The sequence below is a fragment of the Neofelis nebulosa genome, chromosome 10 (assembly GCF_028018385.1).
Source record: "Neofelis nebulosa isolate mNeoNeb1 chromosome 10, mNeoNeb1.pri, whole genome shotgun sequence".
NCBI classification, from domain to species: Eukaryota; Metazoa; Chordata; class Mammalia; order Carnivora; family Felidae; genus Neofelis; species Neofelis nebulosa.
The window spans coordinates 56,796,246-56,817,316 of NC_080791.1; the positions used below are offsets into that span (position 1 = coordinate 56,796,246).

Consider the following 21,071-nt stretch of genomic DNA (forward strand, 5'->3'; position numbering starts at 1 on the left):
AGGGACATAAGCATCTTGCGACAACAGTCAGAATATCTCTGCTTGTGTAAAGAACAAGTAATTTTTAAAAAATGTTTATTTATTTTGGGGTGCCTGGGCGCTCAGTTGGTTGAGCATCAGACTTCTGTTCAGGTTATGATCTTGCATTAGTGGGTTTGAGCCCCTCATTGGACTCTGTACTGACAGCTCAGAGCCTGGAGCCTGCTTTGGATTCTGTGGCTCCCTCTCTCTCTCTCTCTGCTCCTCCCCTGTTGGCGCTCTGTCTCTCAAAAAATAAAACATTAAAAAATTTTTTAAATGAAATTTTAATTATTTTTTTAGAGAGAGGGCACACGCACAATTGGGGGGGGCAGAGAGAGGTGTGACAGAGGATGCAAAGTGGGCTCCGTGCTGATGGCAGAGAGCCCTCCATGGGGCTCGAACCCTTGAACCCCAAGATCATGACCTGAGCAGAAGTCGGAGGCTCAACTGACTGAGCCACCCAGGAGCCCCAACAAGTAATTTTGTATACAATATCTCCACATGTTGAGAACTTATAAGAGAACCAGGCACTATGCTAAGTACTTTATATGCATTTTTCCCCCAAATCCTCACAATGCACTTTATGACCTATTTGCCATGATATTAACCCATTTTGCCAACCAAAGGAAACTGCCTTCTAAGACCAAAAACTCTAGCCTCCTCAAGAAAATTACTTATTGGGGCGCCTGGGTGGCGCAGTCGGTTAAGCGTCCGACTTCAGCCAGGTCACGATCTCGCGGTCTGTGAGTTCGAGCCCCGCGTCAGGCTCTGGGCTGATGGCTCGGAGCCTGGAGCCTGTTTCCGATTCTGTGTCTCCCTCTCTCTCTGCCCCTCCCCCGTTCATGCTCAGTCTCTCTCTGTCCCAAAAATAAATAAAAAACGTTGAAAAAAAATTTAAAAAAAAAAAAAAAGAAAATTACTTATTAACATCCAGGAATTTAAAGGGTTATGCAATATTGATAATTTTCCACCAGCCAGAAGCCACGTTGGGGAAGGGATACCTGTGACATCCGAATTGTATGCAGACCTGTTGAGAAGATAGGAACTAGGGACCGGGACATTTCTTAAATTCTTTCTGTATGGCAACTTTGAATTAAAATCAAAACTAAAATGAGGGGCACTTGGGAGGCTCAGTCAATTAAGCGTCTAACTTCGGCTCAGGTCACGATCTCATGGTTCTGTGGGTTCGAGCCCTGCATCAGGCTCTGTGCTGACAGCTCGGAGCCTGGAGCCTGCTTCAGATTCTGTGTCTCCCTCTTTCTCTGCCCCTCCCTCACTCATGCTCTGTCCGTCCGTCTCTCTCTCTCTCAAAAACATAAAAAGTAAAAAGTAAAATCAAAGCAGGATAGTACGTAAGTGGAATAAATGGTTTGGGACCACAAAGAGTTTCAGCATCCCAAGTCCAGTCCAGCCCAGCCCAGCCCAATCCCACCACAAAAGAGGTCAGCTTGGAAGAGGAACCGCTAGAGGGCGGCAGAGCGCAGCGGACGCACCCAGGTCGCGGGGAGTCCCAGCCTCTGTCCTGTTGTCTCAAATTAAGAACGCTGGTGGGGGCCGCGTGCACCTCTGGCTGACAGGTCCCCGTTAGACACCACCACAGCTTCTCAAGAAGCGGAAAAGAGGCGGGTGCCTGGGGGAAGGTTATGGACCAGCGCCGTCCAGTAGAAATACAATGTGAGCACATAGATAATTTCAAGCTTGTTGGTAACGACTTAAAAGGAGAAAGAAGGAACGGGTGATGTTAAATTTAAGAATATTTTTCATTTAGTCCTGTATGTCCAAGCTGGTATCATTTCAACATGGTATTATCATAAACATTATTGAGATGTCTTACTTTTTTAATTATGCCTTTGAAATCCAACATGTATTTTCTATTTACAGCGCTCTGAACTTGGATGAGCCACATTTCAAGGGTTCAATAGCCGCTTGTAACTATAGACATTTAATTTCCATCGGGTAAGTACCTCTTAGAGGATAAGGGCCTCATGAAGATTTGAGTAGTTTCCCAGAGGGTCAGTCCAAGGACCTCTTGGCCTTGGCCTGCCGCCCCTCCCCCACCCCCCTACACCTGCTTGTAAATATTTCCCCTGGGGCACTATGGAACCTCTCCCTAAAATGCAAGTCAGGGATCCTGGGTGGCTCAGTCAGTTAAGCCTCAGACTCTTGGTTTCAGCTCAGGTCACGATCTCCCTGTTCGTGAATTTGGGCCCCACATCAGGCTCTGTGCTGACAGTGTGGAGCCTGCTTGGGATTCTCTCTCTCCCTCTCTCTCTCCCCCTCCTGCTTGTGCTCTCTCTCTCTCTATCTTTCTCTCTCTCTCTCAAAATGAATTATTGAACTTAAAAAAATAAAATGAAATGCAAGCCACTGTGTCATGCCCCAGGTTAGGAGCCTTCTGTGGCTCCCCATCCACACCATTCCCCTCTGCTCTGAGACCAGAGCTGTTCAGGCTTGAGGAGGTGTGACAGTTTCCGTAAATTAACTCCAAAAGAGTGCAGGGATTGAGAAGACGGCCACTTCATTCTAGATTCAGTTGCCCACTGAGAGAGACAGACCCTCAGAGAGGTAACAGGGGTGTTCCCTCATCTGTAACCTGGAGATAATAAGCCTCCAGTAGGCTTGTTGGGAGGCTTAAATGGTGGGCTTTTAACAGCGCTTGGCACATAGTAAGAGCTAAATCAACGTTAACTCTAAAAAACCCTACGTTTGCATGACTGCATTTCAACACTCTTAAGCAATTCTTTTTTTGCCAAAATATGTAAACTTCTGGGAACTCTGTCAGCTGCCGTGCTGCCGGAGGGGCCTGGCATGGCTGTGATCAAACCTTGACAACCGTGGTCCCTGGATCAGGCTGTTCTGACCTTATCTCCTGTCACCTTCAGCTAAATGGACCGCATCATTACCAGTCTGCCAACTAAATTTTTTAAACAATGCGAAGGAAAAGATTACCCATTAAAATACCTCCAAACACGATTGACTGTGAGTTATGCTGGAGCCTAGTTCCTCATTCCAGGGTGTCAGCCTCCTGCCTGGTGACAAGGCCTAGGCCCAGCGGAGGCAGCCAAACAGGCCAAGGTTTGACTTCTGGCTCGCATCCACTCCATGGGTGCCTTAAACAAACGGCTTACTTCACTATGCCTCACGGTGTCACGAGCGCTTTCGGCACTACGTGTAGTTCCTGACACGTAGTAGATGTTTTATAAATCATGGTTTCTTATCATCAGAGACAATGATTGTAATATATTTTTTCTGTGAATTAAAAAGTAAGACAGTCATGAAATGACATGATCAGCAAACTGATGCGGAATGCAATTCGGTTACACGCTTAAATGCTTCAGGGGCGCCCGGGTGGCTCAGTCGGTTAAGCGTCCGACTTCGGCTCAGGTCGTGATCTCGCGGTCCGTGAGTTCGAGCCCTGCGTCGGGCTCTGTGCTGACCGCTCGGAGCCCGGAGCCTGTTTCAGATTCTGTGTCGCCCTCTCTCTCTGACCCTCCCCCATTCATGCTCTGTCTCTCTGTCTCAAAAATAAATAAACGTTAAAAAAAAAAATGCTTTAAATACACTTCCCCTTTGACCTAGCTCTTCTACTTCTGGCAAATTACCTGCAAATGTATTCCTCTATGTGAGAAACTGCATATGCACCGGAATGCGCACTGTGACAGAAGATTGGAAGCCACCAAAGTGTCCAACACTAGGGAACTGTTTAAACCAATTGTGATACCCCTATCAGATGGGACTCTGTGAAATCATGAACAAGAATGAAATGGTTCTGTGTCTAGTGGAATGAACCACGTTCCAGATTAAAAAAAGAAAAGAACCAGGTGGGGAAACAGTGTGGAAAATGTTACGATTTGTGGAAAAATGAAAGAGAAAGGTTATATATGTGAGCACTTACAAGTGCATTGAATATCTTTGGATGGAGATGCCAGACCGCGCGTCTGGATGTGGTCTCTGGATGGAGGGTTGCAGAGCGGGGCTTCAGACATGGAAGGGAGGCTGACTTTTCACTGAACACCCGTTTTGAATGTTGTAGGATGTGCATGCATGTTGAGTAAATTTTTCATTAATTTGAAAACAGAGATGAACCCCTGAAGATATCCAAGCTCAGGTGTAACATTTTCTTCAAAGGTGATAAACACATGGCCAATGGACACATGAAAAGATGCTCATAATGTCATAATCTTGCGGTTCATGAGATCGAGCCCCACATCAGGCTCTGTGCTGACATCACGCATCATCAGAGAAATGCACAGCAAAACCACAAGAGATACAAGCCGCACCTCATGCCTTTTAGAATGGCTATTTGTAAAAAAAAAAAAAAAAAAAAAAAAAAAAAAGACAAGAAATATGTGCTGGTGAGGATGTGGAAAAAAGGGAACCCTGTGCATGGTTGGTGAGAATGCAAACTGATGCAGCTAGTATGAAAAACAGTATGGAGCTTCCTCAAAAAATTGAAAAAAATATTTAACTACCAGGGGCACCTGGATGACTCAGTGGGCTGAGTGTCTAACTCTCAAAAAAAAATTTTTTTTAACGTTTATTTATTATTAAGAGACAGAGAGAGACAGAGCATGAGCATGGGAGGGGCAGAGAGAGGAGGAGACACAGAATCTGAAGCAGGCTCCAGGCTCTGAACTGTTAGCACAGAGCCCGACGTGGGGCTCAAACTCACAAACTGAGTGAGATCATGACTGAGCCGAAGTTGGACACTTAATTGACTGAGCCACCCAGGTGCCCCTAACTCTTCATTTCAGCTCAGGTCATGATCCCAGGGTCGTGGAATCAAGCCCTATGTCAGGCTCCATGCTGAGCGTGGAACCTGCTTGGGATTCTCTCTCAAATAAAAAAATAGGGGTGCCTGGGTGGCTTAGTTGGTTAAGCGTCCAACTCTTGATATCAGCTCATGTCATAATCTTGCGGTTCATGAGATCGAGCCCCACATCAGGCTCTGTGCTGACAGCATAGAGCCTGCTTGGGATTCTCTCTCTCCCTCTCTCTCTACCCCTCCCCCATCTATGCTTTCTCTCTCTCTCAAAATAAATAAATAAACATTAAGAATTTTTAAATAAAAAAAATAATACTAAAGAAAATACAACTACCACATGATCCAGTAATCCTACTTCTGGATATTCATCTGAAGGAAATGAAAACACTGTCTTGATGAGATATCTTCACCCCCATGTTTAATGCACATTATTTACAATAACCAAGACATTGAAGTCACCCAAGTGGTAGCTGATGAATGAATGGATAATGATATGTGATATACACTTATATAATATATATATATATATATATATATATATCCATACATGTACATATATACACACATGTACATATACACATATACCTACACAAATATACATATATACATTCACATATGTACATATATAAACGTACATATCATTCAGCTGAAGGAAGGAAATTCTGCCATTTGTAACATGGATGGACTTCACAGGCATTATGCTAAGTCATAGGAAGGAAGTCAGAGGAAAAAAATACTGGGTGATCTTACGTACTTTTATTTTTAAAGATTTTATTGTTAAGTAATCTGTATGTCCAATGTGGGGCTCAAACTTACAACTCTGAGATCAAGAGTTGCATGTCCTACCTACTGACCCAGCCAGGATCCCCTAGTGTGTGATCTTACTTATATGTAGAATCTTTTTAAAAAGAAAATAAAAAGCCAAACTCATAGAAACAGAGTAGAGTGGTGGTTATCAGAGACTGAGGGGTGGGGAAAATAGGTAGAGGCGGTCACATACTTGGACTTCCAGTTATAAGATGAATAAGTTCTGGGCATCTAAGGACAGCATGGTGACTATAGTTAATAATACTGTATTGTACACTTGCAATTGCTAAGAGTAGATCTTGGAAGTTCTCACTACACACACACACACACACACACACACACACAGAGGATAACTATATGAGGTGATGGATGTGTTAACTAACCTAATAGTGGTGATCACTTCAAATCATTACACTGTACACCTTAAACTTACACAATGTCGTATGTCAATTATATCTCAGTAAAGCTGAATAAAATAGTTGTAATAAGGGAAGTGCAAATTAAAACAATGAGATTATATTTTTCACCCATCAGATCAGTCAGCATTTCCAAGTCTGGCATCAAGAGTTGGCTTACACCGGTCCTGTCATTCCTTGTTGGTGGCGAAGTAAATTGATAACAGCTAACTCTAAAACAACCTGGCAGTAACGAGTTGAATGTACTTGTCCTATGGCTGTATAATCCCATTTTCCAGCGTCCGTTCAAAGTCAAAGTTAGACCTGGGTCCCTCCGATGGCTCTGCATTAGCCCCGCAGGAGCAGTTCTCTCTGTGGGGGCTAGGCCCAGATTGGATGTGCAGGTCAAAGACACTGGCCTTGCTATATTATTTCCAGTGTTTTCTAATACAAGGAGAATGTACTCATACAATACTTATGTAATGAAAAGTTGAAAATTTTTGAAGTATTTTATAAACATGGTTTTCAAGAGGTGTGTGAGAAAAGAAAAAGAGACGAGGAGAGGGGGAAAAATATTTCCATTGCCTAAAGTAACCACCTTGACCTTTTACGTTTTCCCTCCATTGAATGTTTTTGTGCATAGTTTACTCTTGCACAGTGTCCAGAGGGAATACAATTTTGTATTCTGTTTTTCCCATTAACCTCATGACTTGGCATTGGTCAGCACCTGTGACAGGACCATGAGTTTCTCTCCACAACTTTTTTTTAAATGTTTATTTATTTACTTATTTTGAGAGAGAGAGAGAGAGAGAGAGAGAGAGAGAGAGAGCAAAGGAGGGGTAGAGAGAGGAGGAGAGAGAGAATTCCAAGCAGGCTCCGCACTGTCAGAGCAGAGCCCAATGGGGGTTTGATCCCACAACCACGAGACCATGACCTGAGCCAAAATCAAGAGTTGGACGCTTAATCCACTGAGCCACCCAGGTGCCCCTCTCCACATCTCTTTTTTTTTTTTTCAATATATGAAATTTATTGTCACATTGGTTGCCATACAACACCCAGTGCTCATCCCAAAAGGTGCCCTCCTCAATACCCATCCCCCACCCTCCCCTCCCTCCCACCCCCCTCCACATCTCTTAATGGCCTGAAGGAAGGAAAGCAGGTGGGCAGGGGTAAGAGGTGGAGGTAGAGTGAGGAGTTCTGTGTGCTCTGGGTACCCATAAGGAGAGGTCCATTGTGGTCTGGATAATTCTTGGTTGTGGGGAACTTTCCTCTGCACTGTGGGATGTTTGGCAGCATCCCTGACCTCCTCTCCAGTTGTGACAATCAAAAGTGTCTTCAGACATTGCCACTGTCACCCGGGAAGAAGGTTGCCAGATTTAACTAATAGAAATAAGGCTGCCTAGTGAAATTTGAATTTCAGATAAATAAGAAATAATTTTCTAGTGTAAGTATACCCCAAAGACATACTGGGAGGGGACATACACTGAAAATCTACTTGTTTATCTGAAACTCAAATTAGCTGGGTGGCATGTATTTTACCTGGCAACCTAGGGGTGGGGATGGAGGGATAACCCTCTGTTAAAAGCCCCTGCCATAGGGTGCCAGGCAGAAAGGAGCAGACAGAGGAGATCCTTGCTCTGTGGGGCTTACAATCTCATGCAGGATGCTGCTGAGAAGGCCACTAAAGTCCCTCAGGTGCTTGGCTGGACTGGGCCCTTAACTGTTGATTCTGCTTCTCCCGCCTCTTACTCAAACAGCTGTCTGCAAAGGGTTCCATGATCCATTCACACTCTGTCTCCTGCAGGGGGAATTCACTGAAACTCAAAGAATGACACTAAGCCTCCAGTGGACAAATGTAAAGGTCCAGTGCCTCCTGGGGTCTGAATCCACTCAGGAATGAGGCCAGACTCATGGGACCTCCCCTGCCCAGTGTTTGGGGAGGTGGGGACCTGGGGGGACCATCCACTGAACTTGGCAGGGGTCACTAGGAGAGGCAAGCAGACTCAGAACCTATTGATAACGTTTATTTATCGAGTGCTCACTGTGTGCCAGGCACTGTGCTAGGTGCTAGGGAGGCAGCAGCCAACAGGCAGAGCTGGTCCCCATTCAGGTGGGCAGGAATGGGAGGCCTAGGCAGGGATTATGGTCAGTGTTGTCTGGGAGAGGGCATCGAGAGGAGCAGCCTGAACTGGTCTGGGGGGCAGAGGAGTGATTAGTGGGTGGTGAGTCCAGCTCTGGATATATGTGGAGTCAATGGTACCGGAGACATTGAGGTCGAAGGAACAGAAGAACTGGGGGTCTGGGCTAGGAAGAGAAATGTGCTCAGAAGCCCTGGGTGAGGGTGGGATGGCAAGAGTTGGTAGGAGAGAGAGAAGAGGGTAGGGACAGAGCCTGGGAGCCGCTGTATGCAGGGGCAGTGAGGGGAAACAGTCAGAGGGCTGGGTAGGAGTTGAGTCCAGAGGGCCAGTGAAGCAGAGAAGAGAGGTCCCAGGAGGGAGCAGTGGGCAGCCAGCAGCACTGCTGAGGGGGCAGGTGGGCTGGAGGTGGTGGTGGGGGGCACTGGGGATACAAGCCAGGGCAGTTCTGGGCATCACACTTCAGGACGAACATTCATAGGAATAGAAGATCCAGGGAAGGACCAGGTTACATTTGTGGAAATGTTAGAATGAACTGGGGAGGTCAGCATGAGAAAGGAGCTTCCCAGGGTCATGAGTACCCCATAGTTGCAGCCCCTCAGACTCAGAGTGCCTGGGGTTACAACACTGACACACCCTCTGCCCCTGGCTCTCTCTGCTCCAATCCAGTTGGCCTCTTCGCTGCTCCTTTGATATCCCACCCCAGTGCCTTTGCACCTGTTGTTCCTTTTGCCTGGAATACTTCCCCAATACATCCTCACCTCCTTTAGGTTTTTACTCAAATGTTATCTTCCCCATTAGGGCTTCCCTGACCTTCAATTTAAAATAGTAACATCCCCTCCAAGTGTTACCTAATTTTCTTCCTCCCTTCTCTATTTTTCTCCATAACATATTTATCACCATCTAATAAAACCTATATTACATTAAAAATTTTTTGTTTTGATTTGAATGAGTAATATGTTCTCACAGTTCAAGATTAAAAGTTGTGTCCAGTCTTTCACTAGTACAAATCATACTGCAATGAATAACCTCATGCCAACATCATTTCACCCTGCAGATGAAGCACTGGGCTATAATCATAGAAGTGGGATGCCAGCTCAGGGAGTAAATACATTTCTTTTTTGAAAAAAAAATTTTTAAGTTTATTTATTTTGAGAGAGACAGAGATAATGCGAGTGGGGGAGGGGCAGAGAGAGAGACAGAGAGAGAATCCCAAGTAGGCTCCATGCTACCAGCACAGAGCCTGCGACGGAGTTCAAACTCACAAAACTGCGAGATTATGACCAGAGCCAAAACCAAGAGTCCAATGCCCAGCCTACTGAGCCACTCAGCCACCCCCGGGTAAATGCATTTCTAGTTTTATCTTACTTATTTTTTTTCACCTGCTCTCCCCACTAAAATGTAAGCTCCATTAGAGGGCAGGAATTTTGTTGGATCCCCAATGCCTCAAATAAGGTTTGCCACAGAGTAGATGCTCAATAAGTACAGTTGAATGAATGAGGAACACATTCCTAGAAGCCTGAAGATATGCCCCTGATGACCATCCCAACACCTGCTTCCTTCCCAACCTCAGGGCTATGGATCCTTAGATATCCTTGAACACAGCACCATAGTCTGCACCAGTCCCACACCCCCTTCAGATATCAAAAGCCTTTTCCTCAGCAAATGTTCTAAGCCTGCCTTTTCTCTCCCTCTGCTTCCCCTACTTTATCCAGGAAGGCATTTAAAAAATATGTCTACAAAGCAGCATGCATAATTTCACCTCTAAATTCCCTTCCCTGATGACAATTTTCTCTGTAAAATTTTAGAAAAAATTTACAAAATCACTGAATGCTGGAAGAATTATCTGGTGGCAGAGAGAGTAGGCTCATTTTCAAAAATGGAATTCATCCACACAGTGTTTATGTTGTGCCTGACCCCATACTGGCAATGAGAATGAATGAGAACATGATGAAAAGCATTTCTGCCATCAGAGGTTCATCATTCACAGGCAGAGAGCACTTAGGAAGCTTCCTTGAGGGCAGGGACTCAGTGTCTGGCATGTTCAAGCTAGACAGTCCCCACCCCCACCCCACCAAGCCCCCAACACACACACAGATTAGCTGGTTAATGTTTGAGTCCCCCAGGCCTCTAGCACAATAGTGAAGAAATCGGCTTGATAATTCTCCAATTTTTCCTCACCTGTCGGAGAGACTGTTTTCTGTTAGTCGGTTGGTTGACTTTTGGTTTCGTGTTTCTGGGAGTGTCTGTTGACATTTGTCTGAGTCAACGGTTTAACTGCAGGAAACATGGCCATTCTGACCGTAGGCAATCCCCTTTGGGCCCCTCTGGGAACACCCAGGTCCCATTAGGACTTTTCCCTTTGGCTCCCAGATTTCACAGGGCTGGGGAAGGAGGAGAAGTGAGTACAATATGGACCTGGACTAACCTGGGTCCAAACCCTGGTCCACCCGCAGGTCACTGTGAGGCCCTGGGCCACTGAGATTGAAACTCCCTTCTTCTTGTGTTCCCAGCACCACCTAGAATCAACCACTTGATACAGAGAAGGGAAGGGGTAAAGTCCAGCACCTAAGACCCCGGCATGGTTGGACTGGAGTCAGAAGCTTCCATGATGGCCATCTGTGTGTCCCAGGCTGGGCCACCTCCTTCACCTTCCTGGTCAAGTGAGAAATTTATGACAAAAACTGGGACCCACGGGATCATTCCTGGGGGGATTTTGCACTTGTAGCTCCAAACACCTTTTGGCTCCTAACCTAGACTTTCTGAATTTTCTGAGAAGTCCAGATATAAATTAGAGCATTGTCTGGATCTCTTTTTTTTTTTTTTTTTTTAAATTTTTTTTCAACGTTTTTTATTTATTTTTGGGACAGAGAGAGAGCATGAACAGGGGAGGGGCAGAGAGAGAGGGAGACACAGAATCGGAAACAGGCTCCAGGCTCCGAGCCATCAGCCCAGAGCCTGACGCGGGGCTCGAACTCACGGACCGCGAGATCGTGACCTGGCTGAAGTCGGACGCTTAACCGACTGCGCCACCCAGGCGCCCTGTCTGGATCTCTTTAATCTCATCCAGCACTCAAGTGTCCATTGCATGTTTATTTATTTATTAAGAGGAGCTCTTAATAAACTTCAGTGAACAGAAAAGTCCAGAAGATTTCTAGACATTAGACACCTGCCTCAGTGTTTATGCTTGAATGGGGAATCCCACATTTCCATGTGGACCGGATCACCAAGAAAAGTTCCTTTAAAATCTAAAGATAAAGCACCTGGATATTCTTTTGACTCTAAAGAAACTGAAGATTTGAGAAAGCTTGAAGCAGCCTGGACGTGAGGATGACCCAATGGTTATTTCAGGAGATGATATTGATTAAGACAAAGGATTTGGCCTTAAAACAAGAACAGAACAACCCCTGCAGATTTTAGGTGGTGACTGGGTCAGTAGGGAAGGAAATGTCATTTCGGTCCCTAGACTGGTGTTGCCCAAGGCGGAGCAGCCCAGGGGGCATGTAGGAGACATAGCAACCAAATGCAGTATACAGACCTTGTCTGGATCCTCATTTAGACAAATCAACTGTAAAAGAGAAAACTCTAGGTATTTGAGATTGAGCAGATCTTGATAACCATTGAAGCTGAGGGATGGGTACATGGGGCTGAATTTGCTATTCTTTCTGCCTCTGCATATATTTGAATTTTTCCATAAGTAAAAGTGAAATAAAATAAGGCCAAAAAAAAAAAAAAGAGTATTTCAAATGTTAAGACCAAATAATTTTCTTTCCTTACATATCATCAATTGTTTAAAACCATGCCACATTTTTGTTTACTTCATATTTGAATCACAATTTTCTGGTACAGTTTTGTGCTTTTCCTGGAGTTTTTTGGCATCTTTCCCATTCCTTTCTGAGAGAAGAAACATGCGCCTTCTTTATCATATGATTAGGAGTTTTAAACTTCTTAATTGTACAATCTATTAACTGGAATTCACTTCATTGTTGAAGACATTTTTAAAATGCTGTTACCAGAACCTATGTTTTCCTGTTCCAATTTAAATGAAATACTTCTAGGCAAACAGTTATTACCCATTCTTTTCAATGTGTGTATGAGTTAGTTCTGTTGTTTCTTGGCTATTAGATCAGGCTACCCAGAAGCAGAGCCTGAGGCAAGGATTCTGGTGAAACTGAGACCACTCCCACAGTTAATCACTATCACCAGGATAAAGCAGGGGAAGAAAGCTAAGCAAGGAAATATTCTTGGCTGAAGACTAGCTTCAGCAGGGTCCCGCGAAGACTCTGGAGTCTGTCTCGCCTTGAGACTGGGGTGGAACGGGGAGTGAGGGGGGCATTTTATGCAGCAACTCACAGCAGCCCACACGGCTGTGGTGCACGGTAGGTGCACCAGACTGCTGAAGATTTGGGAACACCATCCACAAATCCAGTGGTTCTCAAACTTGTTAAAACACAAATCTCGGAGCCCACACTCAGAGTTTCTGATTCAGTAGGTCAGAGGGGGGGCCTGAGAATTTGCATTTTTAACAGCATACCAGACGCTGCCCTGGAGCTACACTTTGAGAACCAGATCACAACCTTATATCTTCCTTTTTTTGGTTGTTTTCCTTGAAGACAAGCTCAAGTAACTTCTTTTCAGCAAGAGTGCATGGGTGGTAAACATTATTCATTCTCACAACTCTATTTGGACCCTACACTTGTTTTTTAGTTTGGCTGCTTCAAAAACATCGGCCCCAATTTTGCAAGCCATTGTTTCATAGCTTCTAGCTCCAGAGAAGCCTGATGCTAACTTGATCTTTATACCTTTATAATCTGTTTGTTTTCAATTTCCAGGAGCTATTAGGCTTTCTGATACCTCATGAGACCCTAAGCATGCATGTTTTTTGTTTTTTATTCTCCTCTGTATTCAGTGTGTACTTTTAATCTTAAAGATGTGATGTTTCTTCTCTGGGAAAATTTTATTCTATCATTTCTAATTATTTTCCTGCTTTTATTTTCCCTTTTCTCTCTGGAATATTCATTATACAAATACCAGGACACTTGAAATGATCCTTTGTGATACGATTTTTTCCCCTCTCAAAAAAAAAATTTTTTTTTCTCTATTCTTGGAGAATTCCATGACTTTTGCTTCTAGATTTTTAAATTTTATTTTAGAGAGAGCGCGCGCACATAAAGGGGGGAAGGGAAGAGGGAGAGAGAAATTCTTAAGCAGGATCCATGCTCAGTGCAGAGCCCAACATGGGGCTCAATCCCATGACTCTGGGATTATGATCTGAGCCTAAATCAAGAGTTGGACACTTCCAGATATTTTTCAGGTAAACCTTTTTTTTTTTTAAATTTTTTTAACGTTTATTTATTTTTGAGACAGAGAGAGACAGAGCACAAACAGGGGAGGGGCAGAGAGAGAGGGAGACACAGAATCTGAAACAGGCTCCAGGCTCTGAGCTGTCAGCACAGAGCCCGACGCGGGGCTCCAACTCACGCACCGTGAGATCATGACCTGAGCCAAAGTCAGACGCTCAACTGACCGAGCCACCCAGGCACCCCTCAGGTAAACCTTTTATTTGGGGATAATTTTAGATTCACAGAGAAGTTGTCATGATGGCACAGGGAGTTCTCATATACCCTTCGCCCGATTTCCTCTAACATTAGCATCATACGTACCCATAGTACATCAAAACTAAGAAACGAACATTCATACATTACTATTATGGAAACTCCAGATTCTTCATTCAAATTTCAACAATTTTCCCACTAATATCTTTTTTCTCTTTCTGGACCCAATCCAGTATAGCACATTGTATTTAGTCACATCTCCTGAGCCTCTCTTGTGACAGTTTCTCAGTCTTTCCTTGTTGTTGTTGTTTTTTGTTTTTTGTTTTTGTTTTTGTTTTTTGGTCTTCTTTTTTAAATCACCTTGACAGTTTTGAAGAGTATTAGTCAGGTATTTTGTAGAACATCCCTCAGTTTGGACTTCTTCCCATGACCAGACTGGGGTGGGTTGCTTTGAGGGAGAATACCACATAGGTGAAGTGCCTCTTTCATCACGTGATATCAGCTGGTGACTTGATACCCTGGTCACTTGATTAAAGCAGGTGTTTGTTTGTCAGATTTGTCTCCTGTAAAGTTACTATTTTTCCCCTTTCCATACTCTATTCTTTGGCAGTGAGTCACTCAGTGCAGCCACATTCAAGGGAGAAGAGACAATTAAGCTCCATCTGGAGGGGAGAGCAGCTACATATGTTTTCTGGAATTCTTCCATAAGGAAGATTTTTCCCCCCAATTATTTATTTATTCAATCATTTAGGTCATCCTGGACTCAAGTATATTTGCTTTACACTTTGTGTTATCCTCCAATACTACACTATTTATTTTGTTACTCAGATTTTCCCAGGTTTGACCATTGAGAGCTCTTTCAGGTTGACTCTTGTGTCCCGCTGACATGTCCCATCCTGATTAATTTAAGCACTTCCGTACTTTCTGTCACAAGCTCCTAGACTTTGACATTATATTTTTTGCTTTGGCAATCAGAGTCGTAATTTCCCAGAACTCTGTCCTGATTTTTTTAAAAGAGATGTATTTCTTGTTTGATGAATCCACAACACTCTCAATTAGAACTTATTTCTAATCATAACATTGTAAGGGCTATTTGTTTACTGGATTTAAATGATCAGAATTATGCTCTAGGTAAAGCATGAAAGACTTAATTATGGTTATAAAACATAGGTAACTATAACTCTTGGCAATGTAAAAGTAATAGTAGAAGTGTTGAAGCCAGAATAGGGTGGAGGAAAGGTAAAATAGAGTATGGATGCTAATTTCTTCATGTTACATGGTAGAACGTGTGAGATATAGCTAACGTGGATGAAACTGGGAATAAAGATTGTAAATGATTATTGAGCTTGAGGAAAAAATCAGTAGAAGAATAAGCTAACACTATAACCAATACAATGGGGGAGGGATTGGAAGATGAACAGTAGTTTAAGGGAGCACATTTCTTCGTTTTTTCATGAAGGGAGTCCATAATGATTCATCCAATTGATCAAGCAAGACATGAAGGTAAATGCATACCAATCAGATTTGGGGTGAAAGTCACCACATCTAAAGTTAGAAAAGCTTGCTGGTTTCCTTAGAAGAGGGGACATAGGGCAGGGTGAGGTAGGGTGGAGCAAAACTGAGTTTTTCCTTAGCAACATTCTGTATTTAAACACTTAACAAAATGTAGTCCTTTTATGAAAATAAATGTATGTGAATGCTGAATGCAGAAACAAACGGGTGCTTGGTAGAAAATGTGGGGTAGGCAGGGATATGACGGGGTTGGATGAAGTGTGCTGTGTGCAGGGTGGTGGCTGCAAAAAACAGCCCACCTTGGGTAGGCGGCCTCCCCAAGGTAGGACCCCTTTGCTCCTTCAGCGTGTTCCTTCCTCTGGCAACATACCCAGGCCTTGCTGAGCTCCATCCAGAGCCCGTCTTGGGCTGAGAATGGAGGCATCTTTGCTCTTAACATCTAACCAAACCTTACAAGGTTGCTCACCTGGGAGCTGGCATTCTCCACTGTGGCCAGGATATAGTGCACTTACACTTTCCTTCTCAGAGTGAAGGTAGTTGTGGGGGGAGGATTCCCAGGAGGGATGGTGACCAACCATCCAGGTTTGCCCACCACCGTCCCCGTTTAAAATGGAAAGTGCTAGGTCTCAGGAAACTCCTCTGTCTAGGGCACATCTAGGTACTTGGTCACCCTTTCCAAGGGGACAATTCTAGCCCTGACTCTCACTACTCCTCCATCTTTATTCTGCTGGAAGAGACCAAAGAACCCACGGCTTGTGGGTGTCACCTCTAGAGCCACTAGCATTATGCGCTTTCTGAATTCTAGAGGGTCTGCAATAGTTGGGGGGTGAGATGTAGGTCAGAAAGCTGGTGATGCTGATTTCTGGATGGAGAAGGGGAAGGGGAAGAGAGGACTCTGAGGAAGGGAACTAGGAGATGTGGGGCAAGATAGGTTAAGGTAGGGTAGTTGTTCCCCCTCCAGAAATTATGTCCAGGTGGGGGGCATATAGTTCAAACTTAGAAGCCCAGATTTTTTTTTTAAGTTTATTTATTTATTTTGAGAGAGATCGAGCACATCGTATGCAAACAGGGGAGGGACAGAGAGAGAGGACAGAGAATCCCAAACAGGCTCCGTGCTGTCAGAGCAGAGCCCGATGCGGGGGCTTGAACCCACAAACCATAGTCCTTATCGCAGTGGCTAGGATCCCCGCTGTTGCATTCAGTAGAAGTGGTGAGAGCTATCTTTGCTTTGTTCCTGATCTTACGGGAGAAGTATTTAGTATTTAAAGTATTAAATACGTACTTAGTATTTCAACTTTAAGTAGCATGTTAGTTGTAGGCTTTCCATAGTTTTCCTTTATTAAGCTAGAGGAAGTTCCCTTCCATAGCTAATTTACTGAGTGAGTTTTTATCATGAATGGATGTTAAATTTTGCCAAATGCTTTTTTCTGCATCTATTGAGATGGTCATATGGCTTTTCTCCTTTAATCCATTAATGCAGTAAATTACACTGATTTTAAAATGTTAAACCAACCTTATGTCCTGAGATAAATCCCACTTGATCATGATATAGTGTGTCTTTTCATCTGCAGTTGGATTCAATTTGCTAATACTTCAGGATTTTTTTTTTGAGCACCTACTATGTATTATGCTCTGCTAATAAAACTACATTGCTTTCATGTATAATGAGGCTCATGTGGAATACTTAACTATAGTTTGGTTTTTTTCACTTGTAATATCTTTTAAGTTTTGGTATCAGGATTATTAGGGTCACTTAAAATAAGTTGGGAAGTGTTCCTTCATTTATTTTCTGAGTATGTTTGAGTAAGATTAGTATTACTTCTTCCTTAAATATTTTTTATAGTTCACCATTGAAGTCCTTTAGACCAGGAGGTTTTTGGTGACAAGGTTTTTGATAATAAAGTCAGATTGGATTAGAATTCAGATGTTCTATTCTTTTTGTGCCAGTTTTGGTAATTTGTGTTTTTCAAGGAATTTGCCCATTTCACCTAAATTGTTGGATTATTGGTGTAAAGTTGTTCATAATAACCTTTATCATCTATATAATATCTGTAGGATCTGAGTGATATTCTTATATTCATTCTTAATCTTAGTAATTTGTATTTCCTTTTTTTAAAAAAATCAGTGTTGTAGGGTTTTCATAATCTTTTTTTTTTTTTACAGTGCCAACTTTTGGCTTTGTTGATTTTTCTCTATTCTTTTAATCTCATTGATTTATATTCTTATATTTATCATTTTCTTTCTTCCATTTGCTTCGGGTTTAATATGTTCTTTGTTTTCTTGGGTTTTTTAAAACCCTGGGCTGATGGCCCAGAGCCCGACACGGGGCTTGAACTCACGGACCGTGAGATCGTGACCTGAGCTGAAGTCGGACGCTTAACTGACTGAGCCACCTAGGCACCCCAAGACAGAGAGAATCTTAAGCAGCCTCCATGTTCATCACGGAGCCAGATGCTGGGCTCAATCTTGCTACCATGAGATCATTACCTGAGCCGAAATGAAGAGTCAGATGCTCAATCAACTGAGCTTTCCGGGCACTGCCACCCCCCCCCCCCCGGCCCCATCCCTTTATTTTCTATCTATCTATGTCTTTATATTTAAAGTGTGACTCTTGGGGAGCTTGGGTGGCTCAGCCGGTTGAGAATCTGACCTGGGCTCAGGTCATGATCTCACAGCTCATGAGTTCGAGCCCTGCGTCAGGCTCTGTGCTGACAACTTAGAGCCTGGAGCCTGCTTTCCATTCTGTGTCTCCCTCTCTCTCTGCCCCCTGCCCCCACTTGCATTCTGTCTCTGTCTCTCTCAAAAATAAATAAACATCAAAAAAAATTTTTTTAAGTGTGACTCTTGAAGGCAGCATATAGTTGGATCTTATTTTTTTATTCTTTTAACTGAAATATTTATTCCATTTTTATTTTTTTTTTAAATTTTTTTTTCAACGTTTTTTATTTATTTTTGGGACAGAGAGAGACAGAGCATGAACGGGGGAGGGGCAGAGAGAGAGGGAGACACAGAATCGGAAACAGGCTCCAGGCTCCGAGCCATCAGCCCAGAGCCGGACGCGGGGCTCGAACTCACGGACCGCGAGATCGTGACCTGGCTGAAGTCGGACGCTTAACCGACTGCGCCACCCAGGCGCCCCTATTCCATTTTTATTTAATGTGATTTTCTATATGGTAGGATTAGGTTTACTATTTTGCTATCGGTTTTCTTTTTCTGTTCCCTCTCTTTTTTTTGTTCCTCTGTTTCTCCTTTCCTGTTTTCTTTTGGTTTAGTCAAATACTTTTAATACTTCATCTTCATTTATTTACTTTTTAAGTTTTAAGTGTTTGTTCTAGGGATCATAATATGCATCCTTAACTTATCACAGTTAGGATGTCACACTTATCGACCTAGAATAAAATATATGACCCTTGCAACAATATAATTCCATTTACCTCTGTCCTCTATGTCCTATTGTCCTAATGTTGTCATATATTTTACTTCTACATGCCTTAAAAATCCCATAGTAAAATGTTATTAATTTGGTATTTAACAGTTAAAAGTTAAGGAAAAAAATGCCTTCTATTTTGTCCATATATTTACCATTTCTGGTGTTCTTCATTCCTTTCAAAGGATCTACCTTTTCCATCTGGTGCCATTTTCCTTCAGCTCAAAGAACTTTCTTTAGCATTTCTTGTAATGCAACTCTGCTGGTGATGAATGCAGTCTGCCATCATGTATCTGAAAATATCTTTATTCTGCTTTCATTTTTTGAAATGAAATTTGGGGTTGACAACCCCCCCCCCCCCAGCACTTTAAAAATGTTATTCCATTGTCTTCTGGCTTCTCTTGTTTCTGATGAGATGTCAATCTTCATTTGAATTGGTTTTCCCTATATAATTGTGTTTGTAACGTGTCTTTTCTCCTCTGGCCACGTTCAAGATTTTCTCTTTATTTTTGGTTTTCTGAAATTTGATTATGATGTACTTAGATATGATTCCTTTGTATTTATCTTACTTGGGTTTTGCTGAGCTCGTTGGATCTAGAGGTTGATTTTTTTCACCAACTTTGTGAAATTCCCAGTCATTATTTATTCAAATGTTTTTTCTGCCTCATTTTCACTTCCTTTAAAAAATTCTTATTCTTGGGACGCCTGGGTGGGTCAGTCGGTTAAGCGTCCAACTTCGGGTCAGGTCACGATGTCACAGCTCTTGAGTTGGAGCCCCGTGTCGGGCTCTGTGCTGACAGCTCAGAACCTGGAGCCTGCTTCAGATTCTGTGTCTCCCTCTCTCTCTCTCTCTCTGCCCCTCCTCCCACTTGCTCTGTCACGCTTTCAAAAATAAATAAAAATTTTTAAAAATTATTATTCTTTAAGATTTTTTAGAGTGATTTTAGGTTCACAGCAAAACCACAAAGTGGGTACAGAGATTTTCCACATCTGCCCCCCTCCCCCCACGCATGCATATCCTTCCCCACTATCAACATTCCCTATCAGAGGAGTACATTTGTTACATTTGATGAACATATATTCATACATTATAATCACCCAAAGCCCATTATTTACATTAGGATGTCTTACATTTGAAGAGTTGGGACAAATATATAATAACATGTATCCACCATTATAGTATCATAGAGTATTTTCACTGCCCTAAAAATCATCAACCACTGCTCTTTTTACTGTCTCCATAGTTTTACCTTTTCCCGAAGGTTATATAGTTGGAATCATACGGTATGTAGCTTTTTCAGATTGGCTTCTTTCACCTAGCAATATGCATTTAAGGTTTCTCCCTGCATTTTCATGGCTTGATAACTCATTTATCTTTAGCACTTATGAATAATATTTCATTGGCTGGATGTATTCCAGTTTATTTATCCATTCATCTACTGAAAGACATTTTGGCTGTTTCCAACTTTGGGCAATTATGAATAAAGCTGCTACAGACATCTATGCAAGTTCTTGTGTAGACATACGTTTTCAGCTTATTTGGGTAAATCCCAAAAAGCATGATTTCTGGATCATATGGTAAGGGTATGTTTAGTTTTGTAAGAAACTGTCTTCCAAGGAAGCTTGTCTTCCAAAGTTGTATTCCTACCAGCAATGAATGAGAGTTCCTGTTTCTCCACATCCTCACCAGCGTTTGATGTCTGTATTTCAAATTTCATCCATCCTAATGGGTGCGTAGCAGTACTTCATCGCTGTTTTTTTTTTTTTAAGTGAGCTCTATGCCCAAAGTGGGACTCTTCAAACTCATGACCCTGAGATCAAGAGTCACATGCTCTACTGACTGAGCCAGCCAGGCACCCCTCATTGCTGTTTTAATTTGCATTTCCCTCATGTCATAAGATGTGAATCATCTTTTCATTTACTTCTTGGCCTGCGTATATTTGCTTCGATGACCTGTCACTTCTTTTTCTGGGGCTGAAACTACATGATTTTGCCCATGTGTCAGAGAGGACTTGAGAACAATCTATATGAAGATTTGGGGTCTTGGCCCCTCTAGTTCCCTCCTTTCCAGGATTTCCCCCCTTCAATTTCCAGCCATTCTAGCAGCCCCAAATTCCTTCCTCTGATACCTCAAACAGCTTTCAGGTCCCTCCAGGTTTCTGCTTGATTCCAGCTTCCCTACACTGCCCAGACTGGGAAGTGCCCTCAGGGGAAGAACATATAAAAGCAGATTTCCCACAGTGTGGTTCCCATCTTTCAAGAGCAAAATCTCCTCCAGTTTTGGACAGTTTTTGTTTGCACTCCAGTACCTTCGAATTCCTTTGTTTTTTAAATTTTATTTTATTATTTATTTATTTACCTATTTACTTATTTACTTATTTATTTATGAAAGAGAGCACACATGCAAGGGCGGGGGGTCAGAGGGAGAGAGAAAATCCCAAGCAGGCTCCACAC

The 21,071-nt window shown here is 42.9% G+C and overlaps 1 long non-coding RNA gene across 1 annotated transcript; it reads right to left on the reverse strand.

Moving 5' to 3' along the window:
- Nucleotides 1-13,669: 13,669 nt before the first annotated feature.
- On the reverse strand, nucleotides 13,670-15,884 carry LOC131488571 (uncharacterized). Its single transcript, XR_009250255.1, has 2 exons — nucleotides 15,657-15,884; nucleotides 13,670-14,340 (listed from the first exon to the last, which is right to left on the reverse strand). It is a non-coding gene; the product is annotated as an uncharacterized LOC131488571 (long non-coding RNA).
- Nucleotides 15,885-21,071: the final 5,187 nt, after the last annotated feature.